Here is a 21,485-nt window from a genome sequence, read left to right as displayed (position 1 = left end):
CAAGAACGTTTCCGACAGTCGACTAGAAGAGCTTCCCACTCACGCAACAGCCTCAAAATGCGACACTTTAAGAACTACGACCAAGGCGCCGACCGCCTCCCGCGGCCTCCCACAAGCAGTGTGTACGGGTGAACGTGAGGGCCGTGTCAGCGGGCGCCGCGCCACGATTTAATTACGGCGTGGCGAGCTGGCGCACTTTACGACTGGGACGTAATGGAGGAGCCACTTGGCCGCGCCGGGTCGCGGCAGTAAATTGCACCGCAGATACCGATCGCCCGCACCGGCCGACACTCCGCTGCCGGCCCGTACGGCTCACGGCGGTCCCGCTGGTAACGAGACTTGTCCCCAGACGCTACAAATCCCGCCCGTCTAACAAGTCGCGCGACTAACTGTACGAGAGGCTTTATTTTTATCGTCATTCTCTCCAAAGGTTTGATGCTGTCCGCCACGAATTCCTCTGACCGAGCCAGGTAGTACAGCAGTTGGCACAATGGACTCGCATTCGGGATGAAGACGGCTTAAATCCGCGTCCGACCATCCTGACTTAGATTTCAGTAGCTTCTCGAAATCGCTAGAGGGAAACGTCCGGATGGTTCCAGAATGAGATTTTCACTCTGCAGCAGAGTGTGCGCTGATATGAAACTGCCTGGCAGATTAAAACTCTGTGCCCGACTGAGACTCGAACTCGGGACCTTTGCCGTTCACGGGCAAGTGCTGTACCATCTGAGCTACCCAAGCACGACTCACGCCCCGTCCTCACAGCTTTACTTCTGCCAGTACCTCGTCTCCTACCTTCCAAACTTTACAGAAGCTCTCCTGCGAACCTAGCAGAACTAGCACTCTTGAAAGAAAGGATATTACGGAGACATGGCTTAGCCACAGCCTAGGGGATGTTTCCAGAATGAGATTTTCACTCTGCAGCGGAGTGTGCGCTGATATGAAACTTCGTGGCAGATTAAAACTGTGCGCCGGACCGAGACTCGAATTCGGGACCTTTGCCTTTCGCGGGCAAGTGCATGTCCGGATGGTTGCTTTGAAAGGGTGCGGCCGATTTCCTCCTTCATCCTCTAAACAATCCGAGCTTCTATTCCGGCACTGACGACCTCGATGTCAACGGGACATTGTCGTCCTGTCCAATTCTGCTCCTGTTCATCTCAGAGATGCAGCCTAAGATTTATGAAACGTGTACTGTGTTCGTAAACTATGAATTGCCTCAAGAAAACGATTTATTGAGAAATGGCCAACACGGATTCGGAAAACATCATTCTTGTGCAACACAACTAGCTCTCTATTCTCACGAAGTAATGTGCGCTATCGATAGGGAATGTCAAATTGAGTCCACATTTTTAGATTTCCAGAAGGCATATGAGACTGTTCGTCACAAGAGACTTATAATCAAAATTACGTGCCTATAGAGTACCGCATCAGTTGTGCGAATGGATTCGTGAGCTCCTGTCAGAAAAGTCACAGTTCGTAGTAACTGACGGAAAGACATGGAGTAAAACAGTAGTATGTCTGGCGTTCCCCAAGGAAGTGTTGTAGGCAGTCTACTGTTCCTGATCTACATAAACGGTTTAGGAGACAATCTGAGCAGCCCCCTTAGAATGTTCGCAGATGATGCTGTCATTTACCGTCTTGTTAAGTCATCAGATGATCAAAAGCAGTTGCAAAATGATTTAGCCAAGATATCCGCATGGTGCGAAAAGTGGAAATTGACTCTAAATAATGAAAAGTGTGAAGTAATCCGCATGAGTACTAAAACAAATCCACTAAATTTCGGTTACACGATAATTCAATCACTACTTAGAGATTACAGTTACAAACAACTTAAACTGGAACGATCCCATAGATCATGTCGTGCGGAAAGCAAACCAAAGGCTGCGCTTTATTAGTAGAACACTTAGAAAATGCAACAGTTGTACTAAAAGATACTGCTTACACCACGCATTTCTGCCTTCTTCTGGCGTATTACTGTGCGTTGTGGGGCCCGCAGCAGATCCGACTGACGGAGGACATTGAAGAAGTTCAAAGAAGGGCTGCTCGTTTAGTGTTACTGCGAAGTAGGGGACAGAGTGCCTTGGAAATGATCCGGGAATACGGGATGGCAATCAGTAAAGCAAAGGCGTTTTTCTTTGCGGCAGGATCTTCTCTTGAAATTTGGTTCACCATTTCTTCATTAATTGCGGAAATACACTGTTGGCGCCCACATATATAGGAAATCGTAATAAAACTAAAAATTCAGAGCTCGTACGGAAAGATTTAAGTATTCGTTTCTCGTGCGCGTCGTCAGAGAGTGTGTAACACCATAGCTCTAATACTCTACTGATTTATTTTGCCTTTTGTTTTATTTAATGTTACATCGTTGAGTTTCTGTAAATGTGTTTGATTGAATCGATAACACAAAATTTTATACTCCTTTCTTTGCAGAAACTTTGATGTCTTACAATGTGAGCAAATTATATGTTTTGTCTTTGTCATATAATCTCTTTGGTTATATTTAAAATTAAATAATTTTGTGTAGAACTACCAATATATGCAAATGTTCTGTTTTATTTAAAATGTTTCTTTGCTGTTTAAACTGCTGACCTTCACTTAGGGTTCTTAGTTATGTCATGTAAAAGGTGTTGTGGTTCCCCTCTGGAACGGAGCTGAGTAGCGCGCGCTAATTGTGGTTGGCATAGGAAGAAAAGGTGGAACCAAGAGTCAGTTGGGGACGAACTACCAAACTATCAACTGCTCATGTAAAAGTTGTATATTGTGCTGGTTCCGAGAGAGGCTTTTCCTGACGCTTTCCAATGCCTCGGATGGATGGATAAAGAGCTGGAATTATTCTGAAATTGGTATCGATCATCGCCACCAAGAAATGACAGAGTCCAGCAATTCTACCTGCAAATCCACCTACCAACATGCAATCGCCACTACGTTGCGCAATCACTGTAATGGAACACTACAGTAATGTACAGTGAATGATCAGCTTATTGGATGTGTTAGTGTGCTCAAATATAAGGTAATTTATAACTGAATTTATGTACCTACCTAGAGTTTTTTCCTTATCATAACACCTCTCAGGCTCCTCTCCGTTTGAACTAAAGTGATTACCGAATGTCCTTACTGAAAGAACATTAAAGCCCAGTGTTTTACTAATCAATCCCTCTTGAACATAGTAAAAAGAAAGTTAGAGCTAAAGTGGCAAGAGAGTGAGTTAAAGTTAATGATGCTTGCTGAAAATAAAATTCCTATTAAAACTGCTTATTAATATGTTGTTGCATTATCACCTTGCTGCCTGTTGTAAATCGCAAAAGGTGAGTCAGTATCTTACAAATATGTCAATTTTGTGTCTCACTGTAGTAAAAGTTGAAAACTGCAATTGTGGAAAGTTTATACTCATGCTTGCTAAGCACTTGTTTCTTTTATGTATTGGAAGTGCATATTAATAGTGTAATAGGATCCACAGGTTATCCTTTATGCTGATGATAAATAACAATTAATAGGAAGACCACTGTCTATGAAAACAATAATTTCTTTATTCAAAAGACAGTGAGCAGTAACTTGTTAGTGAATTCCACTTAACCTTCATGCTAAATAGAAAAGTATTTAGCCGAGAGAGACTTAACCTGTGATCAGTTCATAATTTGGCAGTGAACTACATTTACAATTTTATGTCAGCTAGGAAAATGTTTGAAAAGTAATACTGAACCTATGTCCAATTTATGATTCTATAGTGAATATTAATAGTAATGTTATAAAGACCATTCAGTTTGAATAAGCCTTGAAAGTAAAAGTGTGTATTGTTATCTCTTCTATTTATGCAAATAGTTTTTTCTGCTCTGTCAGCTTCCAATCTTACCTTGAAAATATGCGGGTGTCAGAGTTCATTGCCCTCGCGTGTGGCAAAGTATAGGTTGTGTTTGTCCGTTAAAGTTACTCATACTTATTTTCTTGAACAAGAATATCAACCATTGTCTTGCCTAATTAGGCTGGCGACCGTTTTCCTTATTCTTTGAACAGTGTAGATAGGTAAAATATTGTTTGTACTGTTTAAATATTTACGTAATTCTGACTTTCACTTCCGATAAGCCACCTCCGTTAGGTACAACACGGTCAACATAACGATATTCCTCTCAGAGGGTAACACTGCTCTGTTGCTTTATACAATAATTGCTTTAACAAGATAGTTTTATATCATGACCTGCCTGCAACTTTAAGGTTATGGTATAGCAGTAACGGACAGGAGTGTTATAAGTGGAACGGTGGACTTCAGACTGGTTTCCTGCGACCCACCACGAATTCCTGTCCTGCCCCAACCTCTTCACCTCAGTGTAGCACTTGTATCATCCAAGTTATTCCGTGACATGTTAACAGACGTCCTACCACCCTGTCCCTTCTTCTTATCAGTGTTATCCTCGCCGATTCTGAGCACAACCTCCTCATTCCTTACTTTATCAGTACACCTAACATCAAAATTTTTCGGTACCACTACATCTCATACGCTTCGATTCTCTTCTTTTCCGGTTTTCCCACAGTCCACGTTTCATTACCATACAGTGCTGTGCTCCAAACTTATTTTCGCAGAAATTTCTTCCTGAAATTAAGGCTTACGTTTGGCAATAGTAGGCTTCTCTTGGCCAGTCTGCTTTTTATGTCCTCCTTGCTCCGTCCCTCATGGGTTATTTTACTGCCTAGGTAGCTGAATTCCTTAACTTCATCTAGTTCGTGATCACCAATTCTGGTATCAAGTTTCTCCTTGTTCTCATTTCTCCCGCCTCTCATTACTTCCGTCTTTCTTCAGTTTACTCTCAAACTATACTGTCCTCATTAGACTGTTCATCCCATTCAGCAGATCCTGTGATTCTTCTACAATTTCACCAAGGATACCAATGTCAACAGCGAATCTTGCCATTGATCTCCTCTCACCTTGAATTTTAAGTCCACTCTCGAACTTCTCTCTTATTACCGTCATTATTTCTTCGATATATAAACTGAACAATAGGGGCGAAAGACTACATCTCTGCGTTACAACCCTTTTAATTCTAACACTTCGTTCTTCATCTTCCACTCTTATTGTTCACCTCTTAGAAGAAACCGGTAACTGCCTACAGCAAATTACAACTGTGATGTAATAACCGATCAGCAACCAGCTAAGCTGACTCAATGGAATAATTAATGGACATTAATCTTCCACCCTATCTAACACTCGTATGTAACAGGCAACTTTCTAATTTTTTTCTTTTATTAAAAATACAAATTAATTATTTTTTGTTATAATGCAAGTGGTCTCTTACGACCCACTTTTCATCTGTGCGATTTATCCCACATCCTACAAATATGATAGTTGTTCGTTTATTTTCTGTGGTGCGCCGCACAGTAATCGCTGAGTAGCTAACAAGACAGAAAGGACGCCATGTAGCAGGTGCCCAGCTCGGATGCCTCAAGGCAGTGTTCGTTCACAGTTAACAAATAGGTCCTCACACCCAACACGACAGGCGGCCTCACCCTGATAGCCGGTGTTAACTCTCCCGCCGAGTCACCTGTCTGGCCGCCAATTCCCCGGATGAGGGAGGAACTGGAATGCCTCCATCACCTCATGGCTTCAACTTAAATTCAGATGTAAAGGCCAGGATATTTTAAGGAACTTCATTATCTTCAGCAATGTCTTTGTTAAATAACTAGAGAGCGTGGAAATTACTTCGTCCTCCTCACTTGATGGTCCTCCATATAGGCAATTCATCGGTGGCACCCGTTGGCTGGGGAACGTTAACCGTATTGCATAAATTGATCTATTAATTTCATGAAATTCTAATTAATGACCCGCCTGTCTGTAAGCCCGAGATTCGAGAGGCAACCTGAATCTTTGGTTGGAATTACGAAATTAATTTTATTTGGTTCTCTTTCTTTGTGATAGGGCTGGCCTGGACAGAAGTTGTGGCCACGCCATGTACGTCATACGTACGTCATACGTCTTCAAAAAGTCTCTGTGTTATATACCGATTAATACCGATGACGCCTGTATCGGCTGAATCCCCACTCCACGGTATAAGGAAGGGCACTTTGTAGTGCGGACACGGCAAATTCTGGAACATGTGGTGGTGAGGAGATAACAGTTCCTTCCTCATTCGGGCAACTAGCGTCCAAACAGCTGTCCCAACTTGAGAGACAAAGAGACCGCAGCGCCAACAGTCAGCTTCCTCTACCTGCGGTGTTTGCTACGCGGACCTAATTGGTAACTGCGGACGCAAGTTACGTTGCGGCATCCGAGTATACTAATAGCACGGTGAGGCGCTCTCCAGCACCATTAGGTTACTGATCCTGAACGAGTATACATCTCAGATAGTAGGAGGGCCGGCGAACATTGTATTCGAGAGCCCTGCGAGCAGCCTTGGACTAAGACTGTCTGGTATGATCAGCGTGTTTCTCCCCAGGAAACGTGCAGCAACTACGTTAATTGCTTTCGTGCAGTCACGCTGTTTTTCATCGCGAGATACGGGATCGCAACGACACTGAACGCTGTGTGGTAAGTTCTGTCGTGTTTGACTCCTCCCTTTGTGCACGTAATATGCAAATTCGTTTCACTTAAACATTCCGTTCTCTCTCTAGGGACTGGACCAATTCTCTTTTAGATTTCTCACTGTGTTTGATCTTTTTTCTTTTAGTTACATTGCCGGCCGCTGTGACCGGGCGGTTCTACGCGCTTCAGTCCGGAACCGCGCTGCTGCTACGGTGGCAGGTTCGAATCCTGCCTCGGGCATGGATGTGTGTGGTGTCCCTAGGTTAGTTAGGTTTAAGTACTTCTATGTCTAGAGGACTGATGACATCAGATGTTAACTCCCATGGTGCTTAGAGTCATTTGAACCTTTCATTCTTTTAGTTTCATTCCTCGTCCTACAGCAAGGTGGCATATCATGAAGTCATCCACCTACGAGTGTTTGGCTAGGGTGGAATATTAGTGTTCATTAATTATTCCATTGAGGCAGCTTAGCATGTAGCTGATCGTTTATTACATCACAGTTGTAATTTGCAGTAGGCAGTTACCGGTTTCTTCTAAGAGGGAACAATAAGAGTGGAAGATGAAGAACGAAGTGTTAGAATTAAAAGGGTTGTAACGCTGAGACGTAGTGCTTCCTTTGTGACACCTTGCATTTGTGTATCTTCCTGCAATATGCTGGGGTTAGACAAAAATATGCAAACACCGCGAGAAATGTACTCTTCATCATAAGTACGCAAGCTAGCCTAGCCTGCAGGCTGCGTTGGTGTCTTTGATTGTGAACGGCACCTGGGAATTCTCCTGAATAAGTTGCAAGTGTGAGTCGTGGACAGAACAGTATCCTGTGTGGCTGTGACTACATCATGTCAGAGCTGACTGAGTTAGAACGTCGGCAAATTGTTTCAAGAGGAACCGTATCGAAAATTAATGTTTCAAGAGGCACCATATCGAAAATTAATGTTTCAAGAGGCACCATATCGAAAATTCATACCGCATACAGCTTAAGCTGAAAACACAAGTCACAACGCCAATCAGGTTTGTGTTGAGTGATCGTGACAGACAGAAACTGAAGCGGACTGTAACCGGATGGGAGATGCACAAGTCACTGCGGAACTGAATGCTGCAATCGCCAACCCTGTCGGCGCCAAAACAACATGAAGGGAGCTCCAGAACATACAACTGCAGAACGAGCTGGAATTCCAAAACCACTCGTCAGCAGTGCAAATGCCGGTAACAGGATAACATGGTGCCCAGATCATAAAACCTAGACTATGGAGCAATGAAGAAAGTTATTTGGTCAGATGAGTCTTTTTTCCAACTTCTAGCTGATACGTGGCGCTAGATTTTACTTCGCTTGTGTCTTGTCTGGCACCACTGGCTCGGGTTTGCCATCGATTTACTATTTGTTCAGTCAGCATCTTTGGCCGAAGTTGGCCTAGAAGGAAGAACTGGATGTGTGGTGTGTTCCTGCGTGGGAAGGCAGTTGGTCTGAGACAGCGAAGTTGGACGGTTAGAGCAGAGTTGTTTTGTTACGTCGGGTTCCTATGTAGGAGCTGAGTGGGGCTGTTTGAGCCACGTTGGTCTGCGAAAGCCGCCTCTGACCGACACAGGAAATTGGCTGTTGGACGAGTGGTGTGTGGGGCGAGTCGGTCGGTTGGTGGGGTCTGCCTCCGTCGCGTCCGCCAGCTAGTGCGGCTGTGAAAGGAGCAACTTTGCCGCCGTCCGATCGTTGGTTCGTGGCATCGCAATTCATCGGGTTGTACGGACTGCCGCTCCACGTTGCTCGCAGCCTAGTTCGTCTGCTTCACCCTGGACCGACCTTCCGGATACGCCACCCTACTGTTTGTTTAAAAATGCCCATCTCAAATCACCTCTTGCACCCATGCAGCGCCGACACCTTACACAAGATTATTGTGTGATTATATGATAGCGGAACAAACACCGGTAGCAGTTACTTCTGTAAAATATCTGGGAGTGTGCGTGCGGAACGATCTGAAGTGGAATGATCATATAAAATTAATTGTTGGTAAGGCGGGTACCAGGTTGAGATTCGTTGGGAGAGTCCTTAGAAAATGTAGTCCATCAACAAAGGAGGCGGCTTACAAAACACTCGTTCGACCTATACTTGAGTATTGCTCATCAGTGTGGGATCCGTACCAGGTCGGGTTGACGGAGGAGATAGAGAAGATCCAAAGAAGAGCACTGTGTTTCGTCACAGGGTTATATGGTAGGCGCGATAGCATTACGCAGATGTTTAGCAAACTCAAAAGGCAGACTCTGCAAGAGAGGCGCTCTGCATCGCGGTGTAGCTTGCTGTCCAGGTTTCGAGAGGGCGCGTTTCTGGATGAGGTATCGAAAATATTGCTTCCCCCTACTTATACCTCCCGAGGAGATCACGAATGTAAAATTAAAGAGATTCGAGCACGCACGAAGGCTTTCGTGCAGTCGTTATTCCCGCGAACCATGCGCGACTGGAATAGGAAAGGGAGGTAATGACAGTGGCACGTAAAGTGCCCTCCACCACACCTCGTTGGGTGGATTACGGAGTTTAAATGTAGATGTAGAAGATGAGTATTAAGTGTGGCTTCGTGTGACTTCAGTAGTCTGCAAAGAGTAAGCTTGTAGTCAAAATTCTCCAAACTCTGCCCTTAAGATTTAAAATGATATTTTCACTTTGAACTTTTATATAGCTGGTTCTTTTCTAATTAATATTACACTACTGGCGATTAAAATTGCTACACCAAGAAGAAATGTAGATGATAAACGGGTATTCATTGGACAAATATACTATAACTGACATGTGATCACATTTTCAAGCAATTTGGGTGCATAGATCCTGAGAAATCAGTACCCACAACAACCACCTCTAGCCGTAGTAACGGCCTTGATACGCCTGGGCATCGAGTCAAACAGAGCTCGGATGACGTGTACAGGTACAGCTGCCCATGCAGCTTCAACACGATACCACTGTTCATCAAGAGTAGCGACTGGCGTATTGTAACGAGCCAGTTGCTCGGCCACCATTGACCAGACGTTTTCAATTGGTGAGAGATCTGGAGAATGTGTGGCCAGGGCACCAGTCGAACATTTTCTGTATCCAGAAAGTCCCGAAAAAGGACCTGCAACATGCGGTCGTGCATTATCTAGCTGAAATGTAGGGTTTCGCAGGGATCGAATGAAGCGTAGAACCACGGGTCGTAACACATCTGAAATGTAACGTCCACTGTTCAAAGTGCTGTCAATGCGAACAAGAGGTGGCCGAGGCGTGTAACCAATGGCACCCCATACGATCACGCCGGGTGATGAGCCATTATGGCGATGACGAATACACGCTTCCAATGTGCGTTCACCGCGATGTCGCCAAACACGGATGCGACCATCATCGAGCTGTAAACAGAACCTGGACTCATCCGAAACAATGACGTTTTGCCATTCGTGCACCCAGGTTCGTCATTGAGTAGACAATCATAGGCGCTCCTGTCTGTGATGCAGCGTCAAGGGTAACCGCAACCACTGTCTCCGAGCTCATAGCCCATGCTGCTGCAAACGTCGTCGAACTGTTCGTGCAGATGGTTGTTGTCTTGCAAACGTCCCCATATGTTGACTCAGGGATCGAGACGCGGCTGCACGATCCGTTACAGCCATGCGGATAAGATGTCTGTCATCTCGACTGCTAGTGATACGAGGCCGTTGGGATCCAGCACGGAGTTCCGTATTACCCTCCTTAACCCACCGATTCCATATTCTGCTAACAGTTGTTGAATCTCGACCAACGCGAGCAGCAATGTCGCGATACGATAACCGCAATCGCGATAGGCTACAATCCGACCTTTAACTAAGTCGGAAACGTGATGATACGCATTTTTCCTCCTTACACGAGGCATCACAACTGCGTTTCACCAGGTAACGCCGGTCAACTGCTATTTGTGTATGAGAAATCGGTTGGAAACGTTCCTCATGTCAGCACGTTGTAGGTGTCGCCACTGGCGCCAACTTTGTGTGAATGCTCTGAAAAGCTAATCATTTGCATATCACAGCATCTTCCTCCGGTCGGTTAAATTTCGCGTCTATAGCACGTCATCTTCGTGGTGTAGCAATTTTAAAGAGCAGTACTGTATTAAAAGCATATTATATTGCTCTGAACTCATCTACATCTACATCTACATCTACATGACTACTCTGCAATTCACATTTAAGTGCTTGGCAGAGGGTTCATCGAACCACAATCATACTATCTCTCTACCATTCCACTCCCGAACAGCGCGCGGGAAAAGCGAACACCTAAACCTTTCTGTTCGAGCTATGATTTCTCTTATTTTGTTTTGATAATCATTCTTACCTGTGTAGGTTGGGCTCAACAAAATATTTTCGCGTTCGGAAGAGACAGTTGGTGACTCAAATTTCGTAAATAGGTCTCGCCGCGACGAAAAACGTCTTTGCTTTAATGACTTAATACTTAAATTGCAAATTTCACCAGAGCTTTTGCATAGCTGGCACTTTTATTGTTATTAGAGGCATGTTACATTTCTTTTAAAATGTGGCCTTAAGATTTAAATTGTAGTATTTATTTCTTTGATTCAAACTTAAATTTTAACTTATCAATAAATTGCTATTTGCATGAAATAGTAACCAGTTGATTTGTGGGCGCGGTCCTTCCCGTTTTCCTTAGCTCCCGATTGTCCGGTTCACTAGCCAAGTTTACGTCCCAAGAGTGAAACATGGTGGAGGTGCGGTGATGATTTGGGCAACCATATTCTGGTATTCCAAAGGCCTTATGGTTTCTCTGCAAAACTACATTACTGTCAAGGATTACGTAACCATTTTGACTAAACAGATTCATCCCATGGTACAATGTTTGTTCCCCAATGGTAATGCTGTGTTCCAAGAAGACAGAACTCCTGCTGACACAGCTCACATTGTTCAGGACTGGTTTTGTGAGCTCGATGGTGGACTGGCGCCTCTACCAAGGTAACCACAGTCACCAGATTTCAATATTATTGAGCCTTTTCAGATTACTTTGCAGAGAAGAGCGCATGATCGCTATCCATCTCTAGGGCTGGCTTAAGGCGCAAGCGATACAAACTGCCGATTGACACGCTAAGCTGAGAGGAAGCCCCAAGTGCATTTTATCACAACTTGTAGTGAAAACTGAGACGGAAGTTGGAAAAATGTTGTCCAGCCGGCAGTGTTCACCTCCGTCTTCCTTAGCTGAACTTTCCATTATTTCGCAGGAAGGTTCCCTTGAAAACCACGGAAGACCTGGATATTTATCCATTCAGAGACGACTGGAAGCTGTTCTGAATGGCAATGGATTTCCTACATCTATATGCTGTTTGCATGTTATTGCCCACCCCTGTACACACAAATTTAACGGTGTTCACTGGCTATCATTGTTTCGTAGCTTTCCCACTCCCCTTTTCAAATTAAACCTGTCAATTAGGCGCAGATCACCTGCAAGTGAAGCAGCCCTCATAGTTCAGGGGCAGAAGATTATAGATGAGTACTGCTACATGTCTCGTAGGGAAATGGTGATAGGCAGCAATTTTGTCAGTTTTATTCATATCATTCATCAACTGAATACCGGTCGCTAAAAGTATATATAAGAGAAATAATTCAGGAAAGAAATGGAGCGTTCACGAGCACGATTATACCCACCACTTGATCTATTTGCAAAAAAAAGTACACTCCCGGAAATGAATTAGTACACCTGTAAAGAAGACGTCGATTTCTATCCCGTGGCTGCGTATGGCACCTGTGCGATAGTAGATGTACTGATAATGGTTTTGACATCGTCCGCCGACAGATCGCCTAGTGGCATAACTACCAGAGCGCCATCAGTGTCTGCTCTTAAACAAGGAATGTTCACAGCCAGAAGCTACAGTGTGGTGCAACGTGTGAAGCAAGCAAACAACCACATTGAGAGTTGCAGGGCACTCTCAATTCTGATTAGGTGTTATGCCGCTTCATGTTCTGTAGGAATGTGTTCTTTGTTGCAATTTCACTTCATACATCATAATGAAACGGTGGGCAGTTGTTAATGCTCTTGCTTGCGTGCTCTAAGGAAGGAATAACGACAAGCTTTACCTGCATTCAAAGGAATAGGGTGCCGATTTAAATGACTACAGTAAAAGCATGGCGACGGTGGGCGAAGGGAAGCGCGTTTTTTCGGAACCTGGGTGGAAACGTTTCTGAACGGCCGAATTTCGCGGTCTCATAGTGCAGACACGTTGGTTGGTGCCAGTCGGTAGGCAACCGCATCCAGTAATACTGACTAGCGCCGAGAAGTCGCCGCTGCAATGGCCAGCGCATTGTAGACCACCAATAAAGCAGAGGATAAACCTTTGTTAGGCAGGAAGCCGACAAGACAACTGTGAGCTTTCTGCGAATTTCGGTGGGTCAGGTCACTGGCACCCACACATCTAGACTCTGTTACAAAACATATTTGTGAAAGCATGAGGCTTTTGACGAGTTTATGGCTGTTCTTTGGAAACTTCGAAATGGATGCAACAGGGGAGATAACAAGCATTTTATGGAGGGGTTGTTTCATCCTTGACATGTTGTTAGCAAAAGACACGGCGTAAACGCGTGGGAAAGAGGGCGCAAAGCTGAATCTTTTTTCCTTTTCTCCCAGTTAACTTTAAAGTCTGTGATTGGTCAAATCGGTGCACTGCAGAGCAAAGGGCCCTCTCCCAGCTCGAAATGCAGTGCTCCAGCTCGCGATTGGCCTGTGCAAAAGTGCGGGAGGTCTAAGATGTAAATGTGCTTTGCTACAAAGCTGACAAGGAACTGGACAGAAAGAGAAGAGATCTATCTTGTACTGGCACTTCTCTAGTAAAGAACTGCAGGCCTCTGCCTAAACGGTGAGACTCGTGTCCTTTGCTAGTGTGCCACTTAGAGCCTGTGCCAGTCACCTTCTGACCCGTCAGAGGTACTGCTTCTAGCATCACGCACACAACGAGTGATGAGTGGGTTTACTTACTTGTCTTGAGTCGGCCGTCTAAACATTTGACATATTCCGTCACGCGTAGTCGTGGCACGGAGTCAAATTGGTTTGGCAGACCATCAAACAGGTCCACCTGCACACTGGAATCCACCGGGGATTCATAGGGAAGTACCTGCATTCTGAATTACCTGAACGCGATACCACATACTTGCATTTTTTGGGTGCGCGCCATTAATAACAGATTGCAGCCAACCATGACTTCAGTCGCTGAACGCATCGTGGTGTGACGCCCCAACCTGTAGAAGGGTAAAGTATTCGCTGCTACGGCGTAGAGCTCCAATATATGTTTCTCAGCATCCTGTTATTTCGAAACATGTTTTTCTTTTTTTGGAATAGTAGAGTATAGATGCTTGGTGGTGGCGTAGTTTTTGTGTCATAGCCCGGATTCACGTGTATGAAGTCAGATAAAGCGATTGGTGTTTTGGTTAGTGTCGTGTGTCGATCCCCAGCTGATCACTTTGTCCACCATAGACCCCATGTTGATGAAAGTGTTTGTCAAATGAAAATGTTTGTGTGACAGTTCTTTAGTCATTTTTTCTGTCTTGTGATGTTAACAATGAATAAATCTACTGTCATTTTGATCATAACTTATCCCTGTGTTCTGATTAACAGTACCTTGCCATTTTTATTAAAGTCCAGATTATAAAAGAAAGTAGCAAGCTTGCAATGTCACAGAGACCCACTCGTGCTGCCTACAGCCAACTGAGCTAGTTTGAATGGGGTGAAAGTGTGGTCTTCCGAGTGGCGGGATGGTCCTTTCAAAGAAGTGCCACATGAGTTGGACATGCTGCGTCAGTTGTGCATCGAAGCTGGTATCAGTGGTCACGGGAACATTCTCACAACCGAAGACGAGATTCTGGACGGCCACGCAGCACAGACGACCGCCAGAATCATCGTACTGTAAGGGCAGCAGCGGTAGAGCGTACTGCTACTATAACACAAATAAGAGGGCTTGAGAGCCCAGCGGTCGCAAACTACTGTGAGCTGGAAATTAGCTGTGAGATTATGGACACGCACACCTCTAGCCCGTCTCCCAATCGCGCAACAGCATCGACGTACGCGGTTCGACTGCTGCCGTCAAGGGTAACTTGGAAGATGGAATGGCGCCCTGTGGTCTTCATCGATGAAAGCAGATTCTGCCTGCACGCAAGTGTTGATCGTCTGCGCATACGACGTAGATCTGGTGAGCACTGTCCCATAGAATGCATTCATCCAAGACATACTGGAGCCACACTAGGCCCGATGGTCTGGGCTACGGTAAGCTACAACTCTCGTTCACTTTTCTGTGTTTCTGGAGGGGACCGCCAACTACCACTCTGTACGTGCAGGATGGTGGTAGGCCCGCTCTTTTGGCGTTCTCACAATAGGAAGATGATGTGTTCTTCCAACAGGATAATGCCGACACACTGCCCGCAGAACTCAACGAACTCTGAAAGACGTGCAGCAACTTCTATGGACAGCACGGTCTCCAGACTTGTCTCTGAGCCGTGCACGGCTCGTGTTCATGCCATTTATTGTTTGTCATCTTCTATTACGGTACTGCCGCCTCGTTTTCTTGTTCACTAACTTACTGCCTTACTTGCCGGTGAGCAGCAGCAGCAGCGCTTATCGATAAGTGTACTGTCGTACCAACTCTGGAGCGATCGATAGTTTTTCCAGGTCGTCGTGTGTCTGACAGTGAATTGGAGACGGACCAGCTGTGCAGTCGGGACGCAGCAGCAGTTAAGACGGTGACGGGGCGCGGACAGCCAGTGCTCGCCGACCGCTGGCGATACTCATAAACTGTCCGCGGAGGGAGATTGGGGCGGGACGACCGTTGGTGGGTCGTTCGGTTGGTCGTCTCATCGACAGACGTATATTTGGTCATTTCACCGTTTCCGGGCCTGAGCAGTCGGTCGGTTGGCGTGGAGTAACAAGGAAGTCTCCGTCGCGCGTACTCTGGCCAGGGCCGCTGGCGGTGTGCACGCCCTGTTGGAGTGTGAGGTGCTGCTTGCGAGTGCTACGAAGTTCGTCGCCCACCGATATTGGACATGAAATTTGAGTCCTCACTTAACCTACTATCGAGCCTCAACTGTTTACAATTCTTCGTTTGATCCTGGTTGTCGCTTTCGGGACATTCCTACGACCAACAATGTGTGTGTATTCACGTGGCCAGCCGTCTTCCTGTGGAGTTTAACTTAATTTATTCCCTGTTATTTAAGTTGACCAGCGGTACCTTCTGCCTTGTGGCCGTTGTCGTTCCGGTTACCTGCCCTGGTCGTTGGCGTAATTTTCGGCAGTCTATTTTCCTCGTCGTGTTGTTGCTGTCCAGCGCAGCGTGTAGTTCGACAGCTGAGGTGTTGTTTGTCGTTGTGGGCGCCAATATTCTGTGTGTCGTTGTATTGAAATCCTGTGGTCGTTTTGCTGGTTGCGTGGAGCGGAACTGATTTTGTTGATTGGTCGGTCGGCTGTCTGTCGGTTGGGTTGCCTTTAGATTAAAAAGTCGTTGGACAGGCTGCCTGTCTCACCAAAACGTGCGTTAGTGGTACAATCTCAGGCCGACCCTTGGAAATTTCTGAGCGCCGTTCCTTGTGTGCTACATAGTAATTTCCATGTTTTGGTTTTAGCTATTTGGTTGATGTGTGGCCTTCAGTTCGTAGCTCGTGGTCGTGCGGTAGCGTTCTCGCTTCCCGCGCCCGGGTTCCCTGGTTCGATTCCTGGCGGGGTCAGGGATTTTCTCTGCCTCGTGATGACTGGGTGTTGTGTGATGTAGTTAGGTTTAAGTAGTTCTAAGTTCTAGGGGACTGATGACCATACCTGTCAAGTCCCATAGTGCTCAGAGCCATTTGAACAATTTTGTGGCCTTCAGCCAAGTATCAATATCTGTTAAATTAATGATCTGGTCTTGCCCTTAAGGCATGAGATTGTTATTCTTTTATATGGGGCCTTCAGCCGAATTTTATATGAAATGTTTGGAGATACGGCCTTCTGCCTTTTAAAATTGAAACTCTTCTTTCTAGGGCTTAAGTCGTTATTATTTGCTGATGTGCGGCCTGCAGCCGAGTTTTAATATCTCTAAAATTAATGTTCTTGTCTTGCCCTTAAGATATAAGATTGTTTTGCTTCTGCATGGGGCCCTCAGCCGAATTTTGCATGAACTGTTTTAAGATACGGACTTCTGCATTTTGATTGAAATTCTTCTTATTGCTTAACATGCGGCGTACAGTCAAGTTCAATTAAAATTAAATTCCTACGGCCTTCAGCCTGTTTAGATTTAAGATTTAGAAAATATTTTAGGGTGAAACCTCCAGAAGAACCTTGTATTTCAATTTCTTGCTTAGGACTTGTGACTTGGATTTTGAGGGTGGCCTTCAGCCGATCTAAAGTTAACCAAAGGAGGTCGATTAAAGTTTTGAGTATTTTGCATCCTTGTTGTAATGTTGTGTGTTGATGAATAAAGTTTGTATGTTGAGTGCAAGTGACAGGAACTCATTTTGGCCCATTTCCACAACCTAATCCGCTCTGTCCTGTTAGCCCAGGCATTTCAGTCTCCAATTGACCACCTGTGGTATATGACAGGACGAGAAGTTACTCGCGCGACTCATCAACCAACAAGTCTTACATTCGAGCAGGAATGGAATAACGTATTACAGGACACAATTCGACGTGTGTACGACCGACAGGATGCCACAGTCAGCGCTTGCACTGCCTCCCGTGGAGACTACACCACATACTAGTATGGGTGTGTCAGCATAGGTACAGTAGATATCTGGTACCTCAGAGTGGCTTGCGCTATTGATCTGTAAATGTAGTCATTTCATGTACGCCATACTTACTGTTGCAACAATAAATCTTGAGTGAATTGGAAACCTCGAAAGGGGTGTATTAATTTTTTTTCCGGCAGTGTATTTGTCTCTAAGAGCTACATCAATAATAACGTTGAGTAACGGAAGTAGCGAGTAACGAATATTGTGTAACAGGTACGTGTGTCGACAACATACATACTTTACAAAGCTTTTTCGTTACTTTTAGAGCACAACATCGTACGTAATGTGATTTGAACCGTCGGTAGCTAAGGTCTTTCTGCAATAATGTAATGACTGAACGACACGGCGCAGATTCTGAGACGCTTTAGTAGTATTCAGTACTCTACTGCTTTGGCTCCTTACTTACCTTGCATTTATCGCGAATCTCTTGCCCAACGTAAAGTCCCGAGCGACTGGAAAAAAGCGCAGGTGACGCCTGTGTATAAGAAGGGTTGAAAGACGGATCCTCACAATTACAGACCAATATCCTTAACATCAGTTTGTTGCAGGATTCTCGAACATATTCTCACAAGGGAACCTCCCCATCGCACCCCCCTCAGATTTAGTTATAAGTTGGCACAGTGGATAGGCCTTGAAAAACTGAACACAGATCAATCGAGAAAACAGGAAGAAGTTGTGTGGAACTATGAAAAAAATTAGTAAAATATACAAACTGAGTAGTCCATGTGCAAGATAAGCAACATCAAGGAAAGATGAGCTCAGGAGCGCCTTGGTCCCGTGGTTAGCGTGTGTAGCCGCGGAACGAGAGGTCGTGGGTTCAAGTATTCCCTCGACTGAAAATTTTACTTTCTTTACTTTCGCAAAGTTATGATCTGTCCGTTCGTTCATTGACGTCTCTGTTCAGTGCAATAAGTTTAGTGTCTGTGTTTTGCGACCGCACCGCAAAACCGTGCGATTAGTTGACGAAAGGACGTCTCTCTCCAATGGGAACCGAAAACATTTGATCGCAAGGTCATAGGTCAACCGACTCCTCCACAGGAAAACACGTCTGATATATTCTATACGACACTGGTGACAGCATGTGCGTCACATGACAGGAATATGTTGCCGACCCACCTAACTTGTACATGGGTAAAAAGATTCTTCTACCTTGCCCCATTTAGGTTTTCTTGTGGATGTGATAATCACTCGCAAAAAAGTGATGAAAACATAAGAGTTTGTCACAGAAACTGAAAATAAAAAATTAAACTTTTCACTCGAGGGAAGACCTGAACCTAGGACTTTTCGTTCCGTAGCTGCTCTCGCTAACCACAAGACCACGGCGCTCCTAGACTCCCATTGTCCTTGATGTTGCCTATATTATGCATGGACCACTCAGTTTGTATATTTTGTTTATTTTTTCATAGTTCCACACAACTTCTTCCTGTTTTCTCGATTGATCTGTGTTCAGTTTTTCAAGGCCTATCCACTGTGCCAACTTATAACTAAATCTGAGGGGGGTGCGATGGGGAGGTTCCCCTGTCAGTTCGAATATAATGAATTTCCTTGAGACAGAGAAGTTGCTGTCCATGCATCAGCACGGCTTTAGAAAGCATCGCTCCTGCGAAACGCAACTCGCCCTTTTTTCACATGATATCTTGCGAACCATGGGTGAAGAGTATCAGACGGAATATTCCTTGACTTCCGGAAAGCGTTTGACTCGGTGCCCCACTGCAGACTCGTAACTAAGGTACGAGCATATGGGTTGGTTGGTTGGTTTGGGGAAGAAGACCAGGCGGCGTGGTCATCGGTCCGAGCATATTGGACTGGTTCCCAAGTATGTGAGTGGTTCGAAGACTTCTTAAGTAATAGAACCCAGTACGTTGTCCTCGATGGTGAGTGTTCATCGGAGGTGAGGGTATCACCTGGAGTGCCCAGGGAAGTGTGGTAAGTCCGCTGTTATTTTCTATCTACATAGATGATCTTTTGGATAAGGTGGATAGCAATGTGCGGCTGTTTGCTGATGATGCGGTGGTGTACGGGAAGGTGTCGTCGTTGAGTGACTGTAGGACGATACAAGATGACTTGGACAGGATTTGTGATTGGTGTAAAGAATGGCAGCTAACTCTAAATATAGATAAATGTAAATTAATGCAGATGAATAGGAAAAAGAATCCCGTAATGTTTAAATACTCCATTGGTAGTGTAGCGCTTGACACCGTCACGTCGATTAAATATTTGGGCGTAACATTGCAGAGCGATATGAAGTGGGATAAGCATGTAATGGGAGTTGTGGGGAAGGCGGGTAGTCGTTTTCGGTTCGTTGGTAGAATTTTGGGAAGATGTGGTTCATCTGTAAAGGAGACCACTTATAAAACTCTAATACGACCTATTCTTCAGTACTGCTCGAGCGTTTGGGATCCCTGTCAGGTCGGATTGAAGGAGGACATAGAAGCAATTCAGAGACGGGCTGCTAGATTTGTTACTGGTAGGTTTTATCATAACGCGAGTGTTACGGAAATGCTTCAGGAACTCGAGTGGGAGTCTCTGGAGGAAAGGAGGCGTTCTTTTCGTGAATCGCTACTGAGGAAATTTAGAGAACCAGCATTTGAGGCTGACTGCAGTACAATTTTACTGCCGCCAACTTCTATTTGCGGAAAGACCACAAAGATAAAATAAGATATTAGGGCTCGTACAGAGGCATATAGGCAGTCATTTTTCCCTCATTCTGTTTGGGAATGGAACAGGGAGAGAAGATGCTAGTTGTGGTACGAGGTACCCTCCGCCACGCTCCGTATGGTGGAATGCGGAGTATGTATGTAGATGTAGATCGGTGTTCAAAACGCTGCGCAGCCAACCAGCTTCCAAGGTTTTCCTACATCTGTTACGAGGAATGTCTTAGAAAAGTAGATGACCGTTTTCCTTTCCCATCCTCGTCTACGCCGAGACTGTGCAACGCCTCTCACGACGTCATCGTCGACAAGACTTTTAAGCCTGCGCCTTCTTCTTTTTAACGACGTACGGACTGGGTGTCTGGCGAACCACACGGGACCTCGCGCGATGATTTACGATGCTCTCGCGTGAACAGGACCCTCAGTGCCGCGACATTCTCTGAGAAAGGCGGTGGCGCTCTGTCCGCTGTCGTCCGGTTCTTCTTGCCTCTACTACTACGCAGTAGTCGTTGAGTTTACAGCTCCAGTTTGGATAATTGAAGCATGAATGGTAGTTCGTGGGCTATAAACTCCCTGTCACATCGCTGAACGAGGACTATAGATTTTCACACACATACAGGGCGTCCATAATTGCAGTTCCAGTTTCAGAGCGCTGTAGAGAGAGAAACACAGCTCAGAAGCCGGCCGGAGTGGCCGAGCGGTTCTAGGTACCACAGTCTGGAACCGTGCGATCGCTGTGGTCGCAGGTTCGAATCCTGCCTCCGGCATGGATGTGTGCGATGTCCTTAGGTTAGTTAGATTTAAGTAGTTCTAAGTTCTAGGGGACTGGTGACCTCAGAAGCCAGTGCTCAGAGCCATTTGGACCATTTGAACAGCTCATAACGACGTCAAATTTGAAAAGCTTAATATTGACGCAGGGGGAAAGGACACAGAACAAAAAAATTAACGAAAATGTGGCCAGTAGATGCCGCTGTAACCGTCGGCTACAAATAACAGCTGAATATCGACACGGTGGCTACGGTTCGAGTTGCACGTTACATCATCCGTGCTGTTCGATGTCCATCACTGCACAAGTTCGGTAGTCAACACTTGCAGTACTCTTAGTAACGTACGCCCGTGCCCCACAGCAAGGTCGCATTACATCGTACGGAACAAATCGGTTTCTAAATGTCGTGGGGCCAACAACCGCATAAGAAGCAAAATGACATCGGTTTTATATCGTCGTGAGACTCTCACCAATGTTCAGTATGCTGTTCACCATTTTCTGCCACAAGTTAAAATCCGGATATAGTATGTTCCGGAACACGTTGCAGTGTCAAGGGGATTGCGTTCAGAATGCGTTGCGCAGTGCCTCCCTTCTGTTCCGGCACATTCGTAACATTGCACCAACATCTACATGGATACTCTGCAAATCACATTCAAGTGCCTGGCAGAGGGTTCCGGAACCACCTTCCCAATTCTCTATTATTCCAATCTCGTATAGCGCGCGGAAAGAATGAACACCTATATCTTTCCGTACGAGCTCTGATTTCCCTTATTTTATCGTGGTGATCGTTCCTCCCTATGTAAGTTGGTGTCAACAAAATATTTTCGCATTCGGAGGG

General features: G+C 45.4%; 1 non-coding gene across 1 annotated transcript; it reads left to right on the top strand.

Annotated features, from left to right (window-relative positions):
* The first annotated feature begins 20,564 nt into the window (after positions 1–20,564).
* Trnas-gga lies at positions 20,565–20,648 on the top strand. Its single transcript is given in 2 exon segments — positions 20,565–20,604; positions 20,614–20,648. It is a non-coding gene; the product is annotated as a tRNA-Ser (tRNA).
* The last annotated feature ends 837 nt before the right edge of the window (positions 20,649–21,485 follow it).

The sequence above is a fragment of the Schistocerca piceifrons genome, chromosome 1 (assembly GCF_021461385.2).
Source record: "Schistocerca piceifrons isolate TAMUIC-IGC-003096 chromosome 1, iqSchPice1.1, whole genome shotgun sequence".
Taxonomy (NCBI): Eukaryota; Metazoa; Arthropoda; class Insecta; order Orthoptera; family Acrididae; genus Schistocerca; species Schistocerca piceifrons.
Note: the sequence above shows the minus strand (reverse complement) of the source record. Positions and strands in the feature narration are given on the sequence as shown.